Source organism: Fukomys damarensis, unplaced genomic scaffold (genome assembly GCF_012274545.1).
Source record: "Fukomys damarensis isolate Sample0158 unplaced genomic scaffold, DMR_v1.0_HiC HiC_scaffold_23, whole genome shotgun sequence".
Taxonomy (NCBI): Eukaryota; Metazoa; Chordata; class Mammalia; order Rodentia; family Bathyergidae; genus Fukomys; species Fukomys damarensis.
The window spans coordinates 41,539,815-41,558,096 of record NW_022900935.1 but is presented as its reverse complement, the minus strand read 5'-3'; the positions used below and the strand labels follow the sequence as shown (position 1 = coordinate 41,558,096).

Sequence of the window (18,282 nt, the reverse complement as noted above, 5' to 3'; positions counted from 1 at the left end):
TACATTCATCGAAAGGAGGTGGGGATGGAAGTGGCTGCCTCTCAGGCTCCGGATCCTCCGCATCTCAGCAGGTGACCGTGGGGGGTGGGGGTGGGGGGAGCAAAGCACACCGTCCAGCAAGCAAGAAGAAAGGAGAGGAGGGCCCCTTTGTATTGGGGTTTTGAATATCTGTCCCGGCGAGTTTACAGATTTTTTTAGGTGGCACTTTTGTTCTCAAACATAGCTGAAGAAATGATGGATTCTAAGCAACGTTGATCTAGCTGGAAAGTGAGGTCTATCTTTGTAGAACAAGGCACCGCTCACGAATCATCCCCACAGAAGAGGGAGGAAAACCGAGCTCCCCAGTGGAGCAGAGGAGCCGTTGACTGCTCCTCTGTCACAGATGCTCTTGGCAGGAAAGTGCTAAGGTGACCTCGGCTGCGTGTCAGTGTCTTAGGGACAGTGCTGCCTTCCGTGGCTGCAGAAGCGGAAGCCCTGCTTGGATCCCGGGGCTGGGCAGCGCTTTCCGGAGCCACAGTGTCTGCCTGTCCCAGAACGAAGATCCTCCTGTGCAGAGGGCTCACTCATCTCACACTATTCATGGAACCAGGACTGGCGACCAGCTTCTGGAGCTGCGAGCCCTGCAACCGCCAATGTTTTCATCTTCCCCTGGGGACGTCTCTCTTGTTCCTCCCCTGACATTCCCGGGAGATCCCTAATTAAAGCTACAGATGCGGTATAAAAATACACGCACCAGATGTTAGTTGAAAGTGACCTATAACTGGCAGCGGAGATGGAGAAGGCTGAGCAGCACAGCCCTTCCAGTGGCCTCTGCTAGCCTGACATTCGGTATGCAAATGAAGCCCGGCAGACTCCAAGCCAGCTCTGCCAAGCCGTAAAACCAACTGCTCTGGAAGCAATGCGTCAGTAATTCTTATCACCTGGCATCTGGAGCGCAGGGAGCTCGGTTCCTAACTAGAACATGCCGTAGCATGACTTCGGAAGGCTCTCCTTCCCACACTGCAGACAACTGAAACTCATGACTGCTGGCTGCAGCTCAGAAGCTCCCTTTAGGACAAGCCATTTTTAAAACCAAGTCCAGGCTCCGAGAGGAGATGCGCCTTCCCCATTGGACCGGATCTGTGTACTGTGGAGCAGAGTGTGCAGTGGGACCAGCCCTGCAGCTGGCAGGTCAGAGCCCCAGGCTGCCTTGCTGTGGCTTTGCTTGGCTCTTCTTGCCCACGAGCCCGTCAGCCTTTAAGTCAGTGCTTGGGAACCAGTATCTGTGGGGATGAGGGACTCTTTCTTTTCCCAAGGACTGACGTGGACAGGCAGGACTTTCTTATGGGTGCAATGATCACAGTACACACATAGGTCAGGTGACAGTTTACCCAGTGGCGGCCACCTGTCCATGCCTTGGGCGGTCACCAGGCCTGGAGATGCCCATTGGAGCATCTGAGCAGCCTGCCCCTACCCATCACCAGTGTGCCCGGTGCCCCTGATGTGGGGGTCACAGATTGAGGCTTCCAGTGCTTTGGACAAAAGACTGGCCTGCTCCTGGGAGTCCTTTCCTCTCGCTCTGGGAAGAGCCAGGAGGGGCTTGTTGGGAGAGGCAGAGAGAGGCAGATTCCAGCCCAGAAAGGAGAGCACAGCAGGGGTTTTGCAGTGGATACAGATAGTTGTGCACTGGAAACAAGATCCCTGCAACCCCCATGTTTGAAATGCAGAACACGGGTTTGTGTCATGAGTACAATGCGCTAAATAAGATGAATCTATTGGTTGGAGGGCAAGAGAGCCTGTAAGGCAGATGGGGTGTCTCAGAGGCATAATTATTTATCAAACTAATTAAAATGTAAGCACAGGCTCCACGCCCCCAACAACCACGCTTTGCTGCCCAAGAAGCAGCCCTGAGCTGGCAACTGCCCTTCCGGTTTCCTGCATTATCCTGGGCAACAGGGAGCAACAAAGGCCAGGCTGGTCTGGGGCAGTCTCCCAGCGGCCACTCCCTCTGACGTGGCCCTGCCCTTGAGGATCTTGCTGGGCCGGAGGACATGGAAGGAGGAGCAAGCCCTCTGGCCCCGGGGAGCCCTCGGGGTTTGGAGAGTGTGGTTGGAGCATAGGCGATGAAAGAGAAGGCTGAGAAAAAGAAGCACTGGGGGCACAGGGGCCTTCTTGGGCCATCCTTATGGGAAACAGGGCAAACACCGTGCCTGCTTCCAGAACCTTCCTGGCTTCCCATGGGATGGACATGTGCTGCAGAGAGAACCCTCGGTAGAAGGGAAGGCAGGCACGACGGGACCGGGCTTGTGATGCAAACTCCCTGGAGATGCTGAAGAGGTTTGAAGGGTCTGTTGACAAACGAGAAGCAGAGACCTGAGCTCTGCAGGGCAAGGAGCCATCTGGGTGGACTTGATTTCTGTTCTGGTTTCTATCTAGATGTCCCCCAAAGGCTTCACACCCTCCTGGGCTTTTGGAAGGTGATTGAACAATGGGGATGACATAGCTGGCTGCTGTTAGGAGTGGGGTCAGGTCAGAGAGGAGGATCAGGGGGTGTGGCCTGGAAGGCTCTAGCTCCCTCCCCGGCCTTGACTCTGCTTCCTGGCCCCCATGAGGGGAGCAGCTGTTCTCCATCAGGCCCCTGTGCCACCCTGTCCTGTCTGGGAGTCAGCCAACCACAGACTAATAAATAGGCCCCTCCTCCTTTAAGTTGGGGGCATCTGGTATCACGTTCCAGTGAAGGGAAGCGACTACAGCAGGTTCTTTGTGCATTTCCCGTGGTGTTCTGAAAGGCAGGATGGCTGAGGACCTCATCCTAGAAGCACCAGGCGTCATCCACAAAGTCCGCAGAGCCAACTGCAGGCGTTGGCAGTGGACAGCTCTTCTCACTGCTGCCCTCCTATCCTCTCAAGTCCCTGTGTGTGTCCCGAGGATCTCAAGAATAGAGGCCTCCCCCATGTCTTCTTTTGGGTGACAGCTCCCAGGTGCACCTGGGGTCATGAGGGCTCCCTTCCTGTGCCAGCTTGACCAAGCCCTGGTCCTGGATGTGGGTCAGTCACCAGCCCAGTTGCTGCTGGGAAGGCATTGGGTAGAGGTGATTAAAATTTAAGTCAGTAAACAGAGTGAAGCAGACAACCCTCCCTAATGTGGGTGGGCCTCACCCAGGTGGTGAGAGCCCTGACAGCAACTCTTGAGGTTTCTCATAGAGTGGGGAGTTGTGCCTCAAGACTGCAGCTAGAAACCCTGCCCAAGTTTCCAGCCCTCTGCCCAGGCATTTGGATTCTCTGGCCCCTGCAATCAATGCGAGCCAAATCTTTAACCCCACCCCAATAAGTAGATAGGCAGGCAGGCAGATAGAAAGAAAGAAAGCTAGATCACCTATTGGTTCAGTGTCACTGGAGAACTCTTGACTAATACAGGAATGCGGGTGCCACTTTCCAGATTTCAGGCAGCCTGTTGGTTCCACCCGAGTCACCCCTGCGTAGGTACTGTTCTGATTTCTATCTAGATGACCTCCAAAGTCTCTTTGAGCTCACAGTGGGGTTTTCTGGAAGGTGATTGGATTACAAAGACTCAGCTGACTTGTTAGGAGGCGGGGCCTGGTTGGACCAGAAGTTATGGGGGTGTGGCCTAGAAGGAAGGAGGGGTCTGGTTGGACCAGCGGAGGTTGAGGGGCTTGGTCTGGAAAGGTTCATCTCCCTCCCGGGTTCCTCCCCAGGCCTCTCTCAGCCTTGGAGCCAGCTGATTACGGACGGAAATGTGAATCAAAATGAACCTTTCCTTTAATTTGCAGGTGTCCAGAATTTTGTCCCAGTGGTTAAGAAGGTGATTAGACAGGTACCCAGCTAGCGCCCAGCGCTCCTAGGTTCCAGATGGAAGAATGTGGAAGTAGGAGCCCCGCGCTCCAAGGGAGATGACAGTGGTCCTTACAGATTCGTGCTGTTTACCGAGGGATGAAGGCTTCTCACTGGTGCCAGGGATGTGCGCAGAGCACTGGTCCAGTTCCGGTGGGCCGAGCGCCTGTCTGCCAGGCATTTTGCTGAGCCCTCCAGAAAGCCTGCTGTGGGACTCGGTGCGCTGCTCATACTCGTTCATTCATTCGTTTATTCGAATATTTACAGAGCATTTGCCACGTCCCCACCGTTCTTCCAAGTGTCTGGGCTGAGTAGTGAGAGAGGTGAGGTCCTCCCTCGTGGAGCTCCCACGGGGGACAAGAGCAACCAGGAAGAAAACATATATGCAAAGTGACTTTCAGGTAGACGTAAGCGCCATGAAACAAAGGAGGACACAAAGCCACAGCAGTGATGGCTGCCCAACCATGCAAATGTGCTTAGTGCCCCTGAGCTTTACGCTTCAAAGTGGCTAAAATAGTCAATCTATGTTACGTGTGTTTTCGAAAATAAGTTTTAATGTAAGTAAACAATTTTGGAAATTCTGTTAAAATATTCCACAATTTACTATAGTAGTGACTGTGTGACTCTGGGCATATAGTAAGATTCTCGGCCCTGTCCTTTGTGTGCTAACAATGGGCCAATTGCATCATGTGTGAACCACATCTCAATACGGCTCTTAAAAAATAAAAGATCCATTTTCCTGGCAGTCTGGCCATGACTGGGCAGGTGGTTCTCTGCATAGAGGGACAGGCACCTGTCTGCAGCTGCCATTGGCAATCATGGAGCTTATTAATAGCTTTCAGTGGAAGTCACAGCAACAAACAATCTTTGGTAACACCTCCCCCCCAAGGAAAGACCCAGTACTCTGGGAGGCTGAGGCAGGAGGATCATAAGTTCGAGGCCAACCTAGGCAACTTAATGACTTAGTGAGACTTTGTCTTAAAATAAAAACATGTGAAAGCGCTGGGGATATAGCTCAGTGAAGGCTTGGGTTCAATTCTCAGTACCAAAATTGTAAAAAGACATAGAAAAAAATTAAGTGAGGTGGCCTGTGTCAGACACAGCAGTCGGGCGAGCCTTCTGCAAGATGGGTCCTGTCCCGGGCATCAGCAGCCCTTCCTGCACAGTGCCAGCTCGTAAATTTTTCAGGCTTTGCTGTCCATACGGCCTCTGTTGCAACAACTCGACTCTGCTGTGGTAGCACAAAAGCAGCCAGAGACAATGTGAAAACAAATGGCTATGGCTGCGTTCCCGTAAAATTTTATTTACAAATACAGGCAGCAGACTGGACTTGGCCCACGGTCAGTTTGCCAGCCTTCACTTTGGCTTCTCCAGAAAGACTTCCTAGAGAAAGTGCTCTACGCAATCTGCCTCCCCCCGTGCTGCCTGGCAAACGCCATGTGACATGCTCCAGCTGGGTTCCCCAGAGGGACAGGATGAGGCAGGTCCCTGCCAGGTGCAGGGAAGCTGTGAGAGAACAAGGTGAAGGGAGGGTGCAGAAGGCGGCCCTTCCCAGGTGGTGGCTTCATTCTGTGGTAGCTATGAGCTGCTATCCATTCACCTACCTACCCATTGCTTTTTCTTCCTTCCTTCTCTTCTCCTTCTTTCTCTTTTCCTTCTTTCCATCCTTTCACCCACCCCTTTATATGTGCAGCCACATGTCCATCCATCCCATCCATCTGTCCGACCATCCATTTGTCCATCCATCCACCCATCCACCTGTCCCCCCACCCACCCATCCATCCATCCATCCTTCCATTCTCTACCTCATCCACGAGCATGACCTCAGGACCTGCTTTGCTCCAAACTGTGGCTTAGGCCACAGGGATTCCATGGCAGACAGGACGCAGTCCCTGGTCCCAAGGAGCTCATGCCATGAACAAAGCCACACCCTGTCCACAAACCAGTGCAGTGAGCATCATAGTAGAGTGACAGGGAGTGCCACAGTCAGTCACCTTCCCTCCTAGAAGGCAATCCTCAAGTCACTCAGACACCAGCTCTCTGCGCACCAAGAGTCTCTGAGCTGGAGCTTTTAGTTAAGGCGTACAGGCAGCCTGCACACAGGTGTGGGGCCATGGCTGCTGGGTGTCCTTGGGGTTTGGAGCAGGATAGGCAGCTGCTTCCCGAGGATGTGGGGCAGTGCTGGGGCTGCCTGGGAGCAGGTGTCCCAAGCAGGATGGGGCAGTGAGCCCAGGAAGTGAGAATGTCCATCCCCTGGAGTCCAGCAGCACATGTGGTGGGTACAGATTGCTTTGGTCCCAGAGAGCAAGTGCAGCTCTTACCAGGGAGTCTGTTTCTTTGGGTCTGAGCTGTCGCCCAATTTGGAGCAGCTCTCCAGCAAGCAATAAGAGCACCCCAGCTGGCGGCCAGTGAGCGTCTGCATGGCTGCTCATCACAACATCATGTGTGTGGTTGGTTATCTCTGGGCAGGGGGCTGCCAAGATGGCCAGGGCCCAGGGCTGTCTGTCGCCTGGGACGTGGACTCATGGCTATCTGTGTTTCACAGGATGAGTGCGATGCTGTGCCCACAGGAAGCAGAGTTCAGTTTCAGCAGGGCCAGGGCTGCCTCCTGGGGACCTGGGGTGGGACGGGGAGCAGGGAAGCCGGGCTGCTTGTCATCTCGCTTCCTCCAGCCACCGTGTCTGGCATCGCCCCTGGCGACTGCCGCAGTGACCATTGTCACTGACTGGCACTAAAGCAGCACCTCACCTAATCTTTGCACTGACCTCACCAAGGCCATTTTACAAATGAAGAGAATTCATGCAGGAATTTCTTCATCGGAAAGAGTCGGTCATAGAATCTTTCAGGTGCGGCGGGTACCATGTCTAGGAGTGGCCCAAGTGTCCGATGGCCTGGAGTGTGGGCAGGTGCCACAGCCAGGTGACCTCGGGAGAGCCCTGGGCCTGCGTGGAGAGAGCACAGTGTGCACAGAGCCGGGTTCCTCTGGGCTTCGCAGGCCAGGGCAGGGCTGGCATGCGGGCCCCTCCTCGGGTGTATGCAAGAGTGGACCCCATTTCTTAAAATCCTACAGCACTTAGGATCCTGGATCTGGATAGGGTTGGGCAAATTAAGGAGCAAGTAACCCAACTCTAATGTTGAAAGAAGAGAGATTAGGGAAGAAGGAAAGGCAAGGGCAGATTCATCCTGGTCACCTACAGGTCACTGAGGAGCTGGGACAGAAGTGCAGGAAGCTGGAGTTGCAGCTGTTGGGTGGTGGAGGGCCGGACACTCCCTGCCCTGGCTGGCCAGTGCTGGCCAGTCCCCTCCCTGCCTGCAGCCTGCTTCTGTCCTGTGTGAGGCACTGCCCGCGTCCAGGGCCATCAATCAGGTGCAGCCTCCTTGCTCCTCTTACAGCCGAGCCATGTGGCCTCTGTGCTGAGTGGACTCTGGTTTGCAGCCCGTGTATCACTCGGTGCCAGCCCTCGGCTCCTTCTCCCTGACCCCGCACACTGCTAAAATATTGTCCTGTGGATGGGAGATGAAAAGGGTACAACCTTATTTCTTCCAAGATCGTCCAATCTTGCCCAGAGGTATAATAAAACCCCAAACTTCCCTTTCAGGAATCATCTTTTATAAGTAATATCTTCCTGCGTTAAGTGGTTGGCACACAATTGTGAAATCAAACAGCAGGCTCGGTGGCTCTGAGAAGCTCGTGGCTGTGGGAGGAGAAAGCTGCCTGTTACGGGGGCCAGTTTCCTGTGGATTGCAGGGTGCAGGCACAGGGGTGTGACAATGACCACATCACACCTGTCGCCCAAAGCTCAAGGCCCTTCCTGAACCATCTGAGCTGTCCCCCCGCAGCCAGAGTAGCCTGGAACCTTGGGTATCCAACTTTCTTAAAACAGAGGAATGAATCAGGCGTGGTGGCACACACCTGTCATCCCAGAATGTGGGAGGCTGAGACAGGAGGATCACTATGAGGTCGAGGCCAACCTGGGCTCCATAGTGAGTTCAAGGCCAGCCTGAACAGCATGTAAGACCCTGTCTCAAAAATAGAAACAAAGGAAGAGTCGGTAGATTGATGATAATCTTTCCCTTATGCCACACTGTTGTTCACTTTAGAGCATGAGTGTCCTAACGAATGCTGCCCGTGGCCCACCAGCCAAGCTGCAAACCAGACCACTGTCGTGGCTTCCCGCCTCCCCATCTTCCAAAGCTGTCACCACCCTAAGGTGATGCTTCCATGTCTGTGTCTATGCTTGCAACTCATCACCCATACACTTAACCCCAAATAATGCATTCTTTGGTGTTGCCCAGTTTTGAACTTCATGAAAAAGTCGTTTTACCCTGTGTGGTCTTCTGGGACCAGCTTCTGGGGTCCACCACGACGCCCCTGAGGCTCATTTAAACTCTTGGTGCACAGCTGCTGTCCATTCATCTTCATACCTGTGTAATATCCCACCGTGGGTCTCCTACAAGTCACAAGTCTTCCTCTGCCTGTGAGTGCTTTAGTTGTTTCCGGTTTCTGGCTGTTAGGACCAATGCTGTAAATACGAGCACACTTGCTGGTGGTCTAGTTACTCCCACGGTGACCCACACAAGCACAGTCACGCATGTGCCAGATTGGCTCAGCGGGGATGATTCCCATGGACCCATGCCCTAGGCCTGGGACAAAATACCAGACCCCTGCGGTTTACGGAGAAGGGGTTTATTTAGCTCACAGCTTCAGAGGGTTCAGTCCATGGTCAGCTGGCTCCAAGGCAGAACCAGCACTGCGGAAGGGCCTTGGGGAAGAAAGCTGCTCATATCACGGTGGCCAGGAAGCAGGGAGAATGGAGGGATGAGAACAAGAGTGCACCCTTCCAGACCACACTGCCTGTGGCCCTCGTCCTCTGACCAGCCCCACCTCTGAAATAGACTTCTGGGGGGACATTTTAGATCTGAACCATAACAGAAGGCAAGGATATGCTGAGCTATCTCATCCTGGTGCTGTGTCAAGTCAGTGGAGAGTGGGGAGGAGTTTTAAGAAGTGGTTTAGGGTTTAGTCCCTCCCTTGTTGGCCTGTTCCCTTCCTACTTTCTCTAAGAAAACCTGCAGTGAGGCTGGACTGGGGCCAGGAGTGGGGAGGCTCATCATCTTCTCACAGGGGAACCAAGCTCCAGGCAGGGGAACGGAAGGACTGGCCAAGGTCCCAGGGTGGATCTAGAGCCCAGCCGTCCAGGCCTTTGCTGTCACAGCCCCCCACCCCCTGGGCTCCAGCCTTCCCTTTTGTTTTTGAAAGTGCTTTCCCCTGTTGCAAGAGGCTAAGGCTTGCTCAAGTGCCCTTAGCTCCCATAACAAATTACCGCCAATGGGATGGCTTAAAGGAACAGCACTGTGTTCTCATAGTTCTGCAGGCCAGAAGTCCAGATTCAAGGTGTAGATAGGATCCCTTCTGGAGCTCTGAGGAAACTCCATCTGGGCTTCTCCAGGCCCCCGGAGCTCTGCCCCATGGTGACACAGCACCGTGCTCTGTGTCTCTGAGTGCCCCTTGCTGTCTTCCCTAAGGATAGTGTGCTTGGAATCGGGCTCCTACTGAACCCTGCCCGACATCATCCCAGTCCTCAGTGGCCTCTTCAGAGACCCCGTTTCCAAATAAGGCCACGCTCCTAGCCTCCGATGGGTAGGGTGTGGACATAATGTTGAGAGCCACCCTCACCTTGGGAGGAGCGTGGTGAGATGCTCCAGGGTGCAGGGCTCACCCTTGAGGCAGGACCAGGACCAGTTGCAGGTGTGGCACGGCTGGCAGGGTCGCTCCTCTCAGCCTCTGCTCCGTGGGTGCCTTGCTGTGTCTCCATGCCCAGCCCTCGCCTGCCACCTGCTTTCCTCCACCCACTGCCTCTCCTTGCCTCCTGGTATCTCGTTTCCTCTGTCTTTTGCCTCTGCCCCCTCACACTGTGCCTCGAGTCCTTACGGTTCCATTGCAGCTCTCTGGCCTTGGTCTTAGCGACTTCTTGGCTCCATCCTTATGCAGCTTCTGGTCTGATTCTTGAGTGGTTGAGGTCTTGCTGGCCCCTCTCTCTTCTCAGCACAGGCCACACCCCCAGCAGGGCTGCTGACCACCATCTTGAGTTCTGTGACCCTTGGGTCACAGCTGTGCTACCCAGAATGGCCATCTCCGCCTGCCCCTATCAGGACGAAACTGAGGTTAGGACACCCAGAAGAGCCAGGGCAACTGTGTGCTCCTCAGGGGAGGACTGTGGGTTTGCCAGAGGGTCAGCAAGCTATGTTTTCAGTTCTATTCCAGTTTGACAGGAGAGAGAAACGAATCGTAGGAACCTGGTGGAAAGGAGCCACAGGAGTGTCCCAGCATCGGTCCAGTCCCACCCATCGCTTGGTTCCAGAAATGCCAGTCCCAGGGATGCCCTAGGCTTTGAAGATGAGAGAGAGAGAGAGAGACAGAGAGAGAGAGGGAGAGAGAGAGCCACATTCACCAGGCTGTGACCCTCACCAGGCAAACAAGGGGATCATGGTGGAGGAAGAGTCTCCAGTCCCACCCCGGTGCCATCCAAGTCACCTCTCAGTCCCTGACCTTCCAGGTGGTCCCTGGTTGCCCAGGGGGTGGAGGGGCCATCTGCTATTACTGTACTCTTTTCAGTTCGGCACCAGTGAGCCATTTCCTCGTACCTGGTCGTGCATTCCTCTCGTTTGTCTGTAAGAGATTCCGTCCCAGGGTTCCTGCGCTGTGGGTTTAAGACAGCAAATCCGAGCTGTGATATAAATGCAAAAGTCATTACCATTCTCCACGAGTGTATGTTAATGACACCGCGGAATAGCGATAATTAGATGAAGCATCATTTCACACCATCACCAGTGTGCTTTACATTTATTTATCGCCATTCTTTTCTCCAAAGTCAGCAAAATGGAGACTCGTACAATGCCCCAAAGCATCGGATGAGGGGACAAGCCTGCGACTGTTAATTACTGCCTTATAGGCGCTCTGCGCCTGTCCGTCTCAGCCAGCCTCTTTCTGGGGACAGAAGGACGACTCACGCTCTGCCTGTCTTCTCCCTTCCTCCCCTCCCGGAGCCGCCTGACATTGGCACATGCCCTCTGTCCGGCCACCAAGTGTCCACATCTGCGTGGGCCACCAAGTGTCCCACAGCTGCTGGCTTGCACAGTTTTATTGCTTCATAGTTCTGGAGAGCAGGAGCCTGAGTCAAAGTGTAAGCAGCGGGGCTCTGTCCTTGACCTGTTGCCTTAGTTACTTTCTCATTGCCAAGATGTGGCACTCGGCACTAGTGACTTAAGGAGGGGGCGGTTCTTTGGACTCGCAGTTGAGAAGTTTCAGGGATAACAGTGTAGCCGAAGGGCCTGGCAGAGGGAAACCGCACCACACCTTGTATTTCTGCACACATCACTTAGTAATGCATATGCTGGTCCCTCACACGATTACCATCCCTGTTTTTGATGTGGAAACTTGAATCCAGAGGGGCTTAGTCACTGTTGCAAGGTTCACAGCAGGAAAGCGGGGCACTAGGCTGTGAGCCCTGGCTTTTGTGGCTCCAGAGCTCATGGCCTTTGCCGCTGCACTGTCTCGCTGTGGATTCATGGGTAACGTGGGACGGAGCCTTTGGAAGGCCATCTTGGCCGCCTTTTCTTCTTCTTCTGCGAAGTAAACAAAGAATCAAATGGGATGCCAGCAACGCTGTGTTTCTTTGTGTTTAGGGTAGTCCTCTAAGAAAGGACCACAAACTGAGCAGCTGAGAAAACAGAAATGTATTCTCCCACTAATCTCAGTCCAGGAGCTAGAGACGCCAGTGCTGGCCGGCCGGCTCCTTCTCTGATGGTGGGGCCTTGGCTGCAGCCTGGCTTGGGTGAGCTGGGGCAGGGGGACAGCTTTCTGAGTCTCACTCACACCTGGGTCCCCTTGAGCTCCCTAGCCCCTCTGTCTCCCCAGTACCACCTTCCTGTCCCCTGCCCTGTCCCCACTGGGCACTCCTGAGACAGGGATGGCAGGAGCCCACGGACTCTCGGGTGGAAGGACGTGGGGACACCATGTCACAGGCTGACCCCTGCCTCCACCAGCGTACACCAGAACCCTGGGGACACCGCCCCAGCGGCAGACTGGGATGAGGCCAGAGTGCTGCCTTTCCTTTTATTAATCTCGCCTCCCTTACTCCAGAGAGGAGTGGAGGTGGACGGACTGGCCCAGCTCTGCCCTGCCCTGGCTGTGTGGCCTGAACCTCCATGTCCTGGGCTTGGCCTGGGGAGCTGCAATGGCAGCATAAACAGATTTGCCTTTATACAGAGCCAACGTGGATCTCCCAGGACTCCTAACTTCATATTAAGTCGTTGGTATAGAAGTGCGGGGTATTTTTGCTTCACAGGGCGATCAAAATACATGGTGAATATTTAAAAATTTTTTAAAAACTTACTACAGTAAACGACACTTTGCCGTGAATCCCCTCAGAATCCTCCTGGCCTCAGACACACTCGTGTTAATAACAAGACAGGCTGGGGCCTGCCTGGGGCATCTGTGCGGACAGCAGGACGGAAGCCCAGGCTGACGTCCAGCCCGTCTGTCTCTGGAGTCCATGGCCCGAGGGAGGGATTACTGAGCAGATCCCCGGATGCAAAGGTCACTCCTCAAAGGAGGCATAACAGAGAAGAAATTCAGCACAAAGGCGGCCGCCACCACGGGCACCCTCTCCTCCTCCCTCCCAGTTCCCTCCCCTTTCCTCCTGCTCTCCTCCTCCTCCCCTTCCTGCTCTCCTCTGCCCCGAGTCCCGCCCATCCCACGGAGTCTCTGCCACTGGTCTGGTCCGCAGGGACTTCTGTCTTGGCCGCTGGACCCTTTTCCTGATCGTTTCAATTTTCTGCTCTTCGCTCCCCTGCTTTCTAGCAGCAGCGTTCAAAGTGGGCGCTTCACTTTGTTCTCTTTGGCATAAAAACTCCTCTCTCTCTCGTGGGCTCTCCGCGTTGCCTCCCTCTTGGTCGGACGGAGCCCCTGATTCGGCAGTAATAACGCTGTTGATACTTGCTATAAATATCAAGTCCAAAGAATATACGCGTCCGCATCTCATCCTGCGACGCAGGATGTATGCGCAGCTCCAATTGTGTGCTAAATAAGCCTCCCTGTACCCGTCACTCCTTGAAGCTCCAGCCTGGCCCCACCATAACCGGACCTGTGGGCAAAGGGAGGTGCTCCGGATAGGAAAGGGGGTGCAGCTCCCTGGTTGGTCCCGTGTCCAACCTCTCCACCCCTATCGCGCTGCCTTCGTGGACGCTGGGCTCGTGCAGAGCAGCAGCCAAAGCTGTCAGGTGCAGCCGGCCGGTGTTTCCGCTGAACAGCGACTTCCTGGACTCGGGGCAAGGTGGGAGCCTCGCTGTCACTTTGATCTTCAGTGTGTGGCCCCTGAGTCCGGGGAGGGACACACAGCCTGTCCTTCCCATCTGCTCCGGGTCCGGCAGGGGCAGGGCAGTGTGGGGCACCCTCTGGAGACCTTCCCTGCTATTTCTAACTCCGCAGGGCCTGGTGCTGCCCCCCAGTTAGAAGGCAGATGCGCCAGACTCTGTCCAGCCCTCACATAGAAGCATCCCAGTTCAACGCTCATGGACATACCGGGGTTTGTGCACTGTTAGAGCAGCCAGACTCACAGCTCCTGGGCTTGGGGCTGTGTGGTGTGTGCTGCCAACTTGGCCTCTGTGCTGTCCTCTCAGGACAGTCTTGGCTGCCAGCCAGGGCCCTTCCCAGGAAAGGGATTATCTAAGTGAATCGTGAGGATCCGGTATATTCCTGGCCTCCCTGGCTTCACCCCTTTGGAAGCCAGCTGGGTGCTGGGAGCTGCTGGTTGAGGGGGAAGTGTGAGTCTTCGCTGGGGCTCAGGCTGGAATCTAAGTCAGGCTGGGACCTTCCCCAGAGTCCCACCTGGGGTCCCACTCCTCGCTGGCTGGCCTACGACTCACCCAGGAGGTCATGGAGGAGCAGAGGGAGGTCCTGGTTCCTGTCCAGCCCAGGGACCGGGGCTGTCCCGGGGCATCTGTGGGTTCCAGGCACTGCACAGACAGGCAGGGATCACCACCCTCTGACGCCAGGAGGGGGGATGCAGGCAGTGTCAGGGGCCTCAAGCCAGCCTGGGTTGGCGAGGCTTTGACACACCAGGCTGTGGCTTCTGTCCTCTCCCAGCTTCTGGAAGCCTCTGCCTTGTCTGTGGTGCCACACAGTATGAGGACAGTGGTGTTGCTGGCCAGTCCCCACTGGTACTTCACAGGTCAGGCACCAAATGCCCGCTCGATGCCATAACCTGTCTCCACCCCCGGTTCTGCCCGGGTCCTCCTGGGCTCCCTCCTGGCTGCCTGGAAACGGCCCCCTAAGCTTCTGCTCCAGACATCTCCTTCCCAGGCTTCCGTTACTAACTCCAGGAGCCTCCCTGGACATTGGTCTTCTCCCCATTCTTCATTTAATCACCCAGCTGACCCCAGCATTCTCCCTCCAGCATAGCCCTGGCCTCAGTTCCTTCCTCTCACTGTGCAAGCCCTCTGCCGCACTGCCACCATCCTTGCTCCGCAGCTGGAGAGAGCCTCTCATTGTGTGATCAGATCACAAGATTCCCTCCTTAAAATGCTGGGATAAAACCCAAGCTCCTGCCCCTGGCCAGCTCCCTCCCTGTTCTCTCCTTCTCTGCAACCTTGCTTTTCACCAGACTCCTTTGCTTATCAGTCAGGTTGCCCCTTCTGGCTATGCCCCAGGGCCTTTGCACATGTTCTCCCCTCTGCCTAGAACACTTTTACTTCATATTTTGCAACCTGGCTCTATACATGCAGGACTAAGCATAAATACCTACTCCTCTGGGACACTGTGTGTGGCACAGCCAGGGGCAGGAAGCTTTATCCACCCTCTGGAAGGCTGGAGAACTCTCAGGCAGAAACTTGAAATGAAGAGCCCCTTCCATGCAAGGTGCCCTAACTTCAGCAGGCTTTATGCTTTGGGTTGGGGGCAGTTTTGCACAATGGAGTCTTGCAGTGCTGGGCTGCCCACACCCCTGCCCTGGGTGGCCATGCCCAGGCATCCTTGGGACCTCTAGGAGGCAGGCAGGCCAGGTGCTGCAGGGCACCTCATCCCAGAGCACAAGTGAGGCCTAACCCCGAGCCCTGCCAAGTATCAGGGCTCAGCTGGTTAGGGACCCAGACCACCCAGCAGCTGCTTTGATAGGTATGTGGTAAAACACCACTTACGATCGAGGCTTTTGAAATCATATAGACACAGATTCAAATCCCACCCCTCCCACTTATTGACGGCGTGACCGAGAAGAAGTTACCTAAGTTCTCTGAGCCTCAGTTTCTCCTCGGCGGCCAGGGCAGGCAGGACTCGCCTCTCATGGCTGCAGAGGCAGGAGGGGCTGTCTCAGTCGGGCTGCATGTGCCAAGTGTGTGGGCTCTCACTGGACCTGGGGAATAAACATAGCCATGACCAGCAGTGGCACTCCTGGCTACCTGCACACATGTGCCTGTGAGGAGGGGCCCGGCTTGTCATGGAGCCTGTGCTGTTTTCTTTGTTTCCTTTTGGGGTTACTGAGGATCGAAGTTGGGACCTTGTGCTTGCGAGGCAGGCATGGTGCCACTGAGCTAAATCCCCGGCCCTGTGTTATTTATTTTATATGGGCTCCTCACTCAGGGCAGCCCAGGTGAGCTGGAAGTTGGACACCTGTGATCCAAGCTGTCTCTAAAAGAAATGTAGTCTTTGTCTACATGATCCTGGAAAGCTAAGAAGGGGTTTTGATTGATTTTCTTGTTTCTGTTATTTTTAAACAAGCAAATATTGTCATCAGTGTGCGTGTGTGTGTGTGTGTGTGTGTGTGTGTGTGTGTGTCTTGTGGTTATTGTTATTTTTCTGCAGTACTGGGGACTGAACTCCAGACCTTCACACTGAGCTACGTTCCCAGCCCTTTTGATTTTATTTTAAAAGAGCATCTCACCAAGTGTTGTGGCCTGTGCTAGCTGTCCCCCCAAAGCCTGGTGCAGTCATAGGTGGGGCTTTTTCAGAGGTGGCTGGATCACGTGTGTGTGACCGACGAAGGGATTACTACACCAGTCCACTGACTGGTTTGGCCCTGACCTAATCCCTGTAGTCTGGATAAGATAAAAGGGGCAGGAAGTCGCTGTTAAGGTCCCTTGCTGCTTTTGCTACCATGTAGGCGCCATGAACTGTTTCTCCTCTGCCATGTGCCTCCCTGCCTTGGAGCCGGCTGATTATAGATGGCAGCTTCTATAAACTGTCAGCTAAACAGACCTATTCCCTTTAACTTTGGGTGTCAGGTATTTTGTCTCAGCAACCAGAGAAGAGTAACTAAAACACAAAGTCACTAAGTCCCCTGGCTAAACTCGAACTTGCGATCCTGCCTCAGCCTCCCAGAGTGCTGGCCTCACAGGTGTGCGCCACCACGCCCAGCTGGCTGTCAGTGCATGTTTTTAAAAGATGACCATCACTTCGGGTGAAGGCCGAGGGGCAGTTGTGCAGGTTGAGTGGCGTGGGAAGCAGCCGGCACCCTTCCTCGCATGTGGGCTGTGCCCAGGGACGCTGGCTTTCACTCTTGATGACCACTGTTGGTGGACAACAGCCACCTCCTCCTTGACAGAGCGGGAGTCCCCGCTCAGGGACTCCCTGGAGAGGGAGGCATCATCCATAGTTGTAGGAACTCGAGTGGCTTCTGCCTAGGAGGCCGATGATCACAGGATGCAAGCCCATCAGGGCTGGGCCCTGGGGCACAGGGGCTTCTCTTGCCATGGGCTGGGGACCTTGTTCAGTGGTAAGACTAGGGTCCCTGGAGGAAGGGGACCTGGCTCAGGACTCAGTACCCAGGTTCTTGGTGCTTGCGTTGAATTTAGCTACTGTGAGCTGAGGTTGGTCAGCTTAACACAGTCAACTGCAGAGCAGCTGAAGCTCAGGATGTTTAAATTTATTTATTAGCTCAGAATATATCCTTATTAGCTCAGGATTTATTTACTTAACAGCTCAGGATTTTTTTCCATCAAGTTTATTGGTACATTGTAGGTATACAGTAGAGTTACATTCATCATTGGGATCTTGTACCTTTACATGATGTATCTTGGTTCTTATTTTTCCCATTTCCCTGCCCTCCCTTTACCCCCTCTATCCTTCTCTGTTTACAGAGACTCTGTTTCCGTTTTTTCCTTTTCTCGTATTTTTTCCTTTCCCCTACCCCTCCTACTTCCCCTACCTCTTTAGAACTTTTCTTCCTATTTCACATTATCGATTATACATTTTTATCCTTATTTACACTTTGTTTCTCACACCAGAGAAACTATTTGGTATTTACACATGTGTCCTATTTATTTCACTTAAGAGTATGGCCTCAATGTGCATCCATATAGCTATAAATGTCTCTAGTTTCTTTTTTTATGGCTGAGTAGTACTGCATTTTATTTTTTAAAATCTTTAGTCTCCAGTTGATGGGCAGTTGGGCTGTTGCCAAGTTTTAGCTATTACGAACTGTGCTGCTATAAACATGGGTGCACATATATCACTGTGACATAATTCTTTTGGGAAGATACCCAGCAGAGGGATAGCTGGGTCAAATGGAACCTCTAATCCTAGTTCTTTGAGGTATCTCCATATAGATTTCCACAGTGGTTGCACCAGTCTGCACTTCCACCAGCCATAGAGAAGGGTTCCTTTCTCCCCACAACCCACCAAAACCTGATATTGGTTGATTTCTTGACAGCAGCCATTCTTTCTGAGGTGAGGTGGACTCTTGGTGTTGTTTTCATCTGCATCTTTTGAATGACCAGTGATGTTGAACATTTTTTCATATATTTATTTACTGCTTTTACTTCTTTGTCTGAGAAGTATCTGTTCATTTCAGATTCCCATTTTTGAATCAGGTCTTTATATTGGGGGGTCTGATTTTTTTAATTCTTTATATATTCTAGATATAGACCTCTTTCTCAGGAATAGCTGGTAAATTTTTTTTCCACATTGTAGGTTGTCTCTTAGCTCTCTTGGTGGTTTCTTTTGCAGTGCAGAAGCTTTTTAATGAAATCAGTTGTTGATTCTTTGTGCTAGTTCCTGTGCTACTGAGGATTTGTTCATATGCCAATGCCTTTGAGAGTTCTACCTAACTTATCTTCCAGCAAGTTTAGTGTTTCTGCTTTAATATTAAGATCTTTAGTCCACTTGGATTTTAGTCTAGTGCATGGTGAAATATAGGGGTCTAATTTTAATCTTTGGCTGGTTGAAAGCCAGTTTTCCAACAGCATTTACTGAAGAGGCTATCTTTCCTCCAGTGAGGGTGGTTGGCTTCTTTGTTAAAGATGAGGTAGCTGAGTATGTCTGGAATTGTTTCTGCATTTTCTAATCTATTCCACTGATCCTTGGGTCTGTTTCTTTGCCAGTACCATGCTGTTTTTATCACAGTGGCTTTGTAGTATAATTTTAAGTTGGGGATTGTGATACCCCAGTCATGATTCTGTT

At 53.3% G+C, this 18,282-nt stretch overlaps 1 protein-coding gene and 1 long non-coding RNA gene across 16 annotated transcripts in view; one reads left to right on the top strand and one right to left on the bottom strand.

The window, feature by feature from the left end:
- Camta1 (calmodulin binding transcription activator 1) overlaps window positions 1-18,282 on the top strand; it is a 696,092-nt gene that overhangs the window by 457,889 nt on the left and 219,921 nt on the right. The window lies entirely within an intron of this gene.
- LOC104875062 lies at window positions 7,440-12,499 on the bottom strand. Of its 2 annotated transcripts, XR_783920.2 has the most exons (5): window positions 12,227-12,499; window positions 10,476-11,456; window positions 9,508-9,976; window positions 8,156-8,353; window positions 7,440-7,525 (listed from the first exon to the last, which is right to left on the bottom strand). It is a non-coding gene; the product is annotated as an uncharacterized LOC104875062 (long non-coding RNA). The 2 variants fall into 2 exon arrangements; XR_783919.2 differs by having other exon boundaries at window positions 10,476-12,499.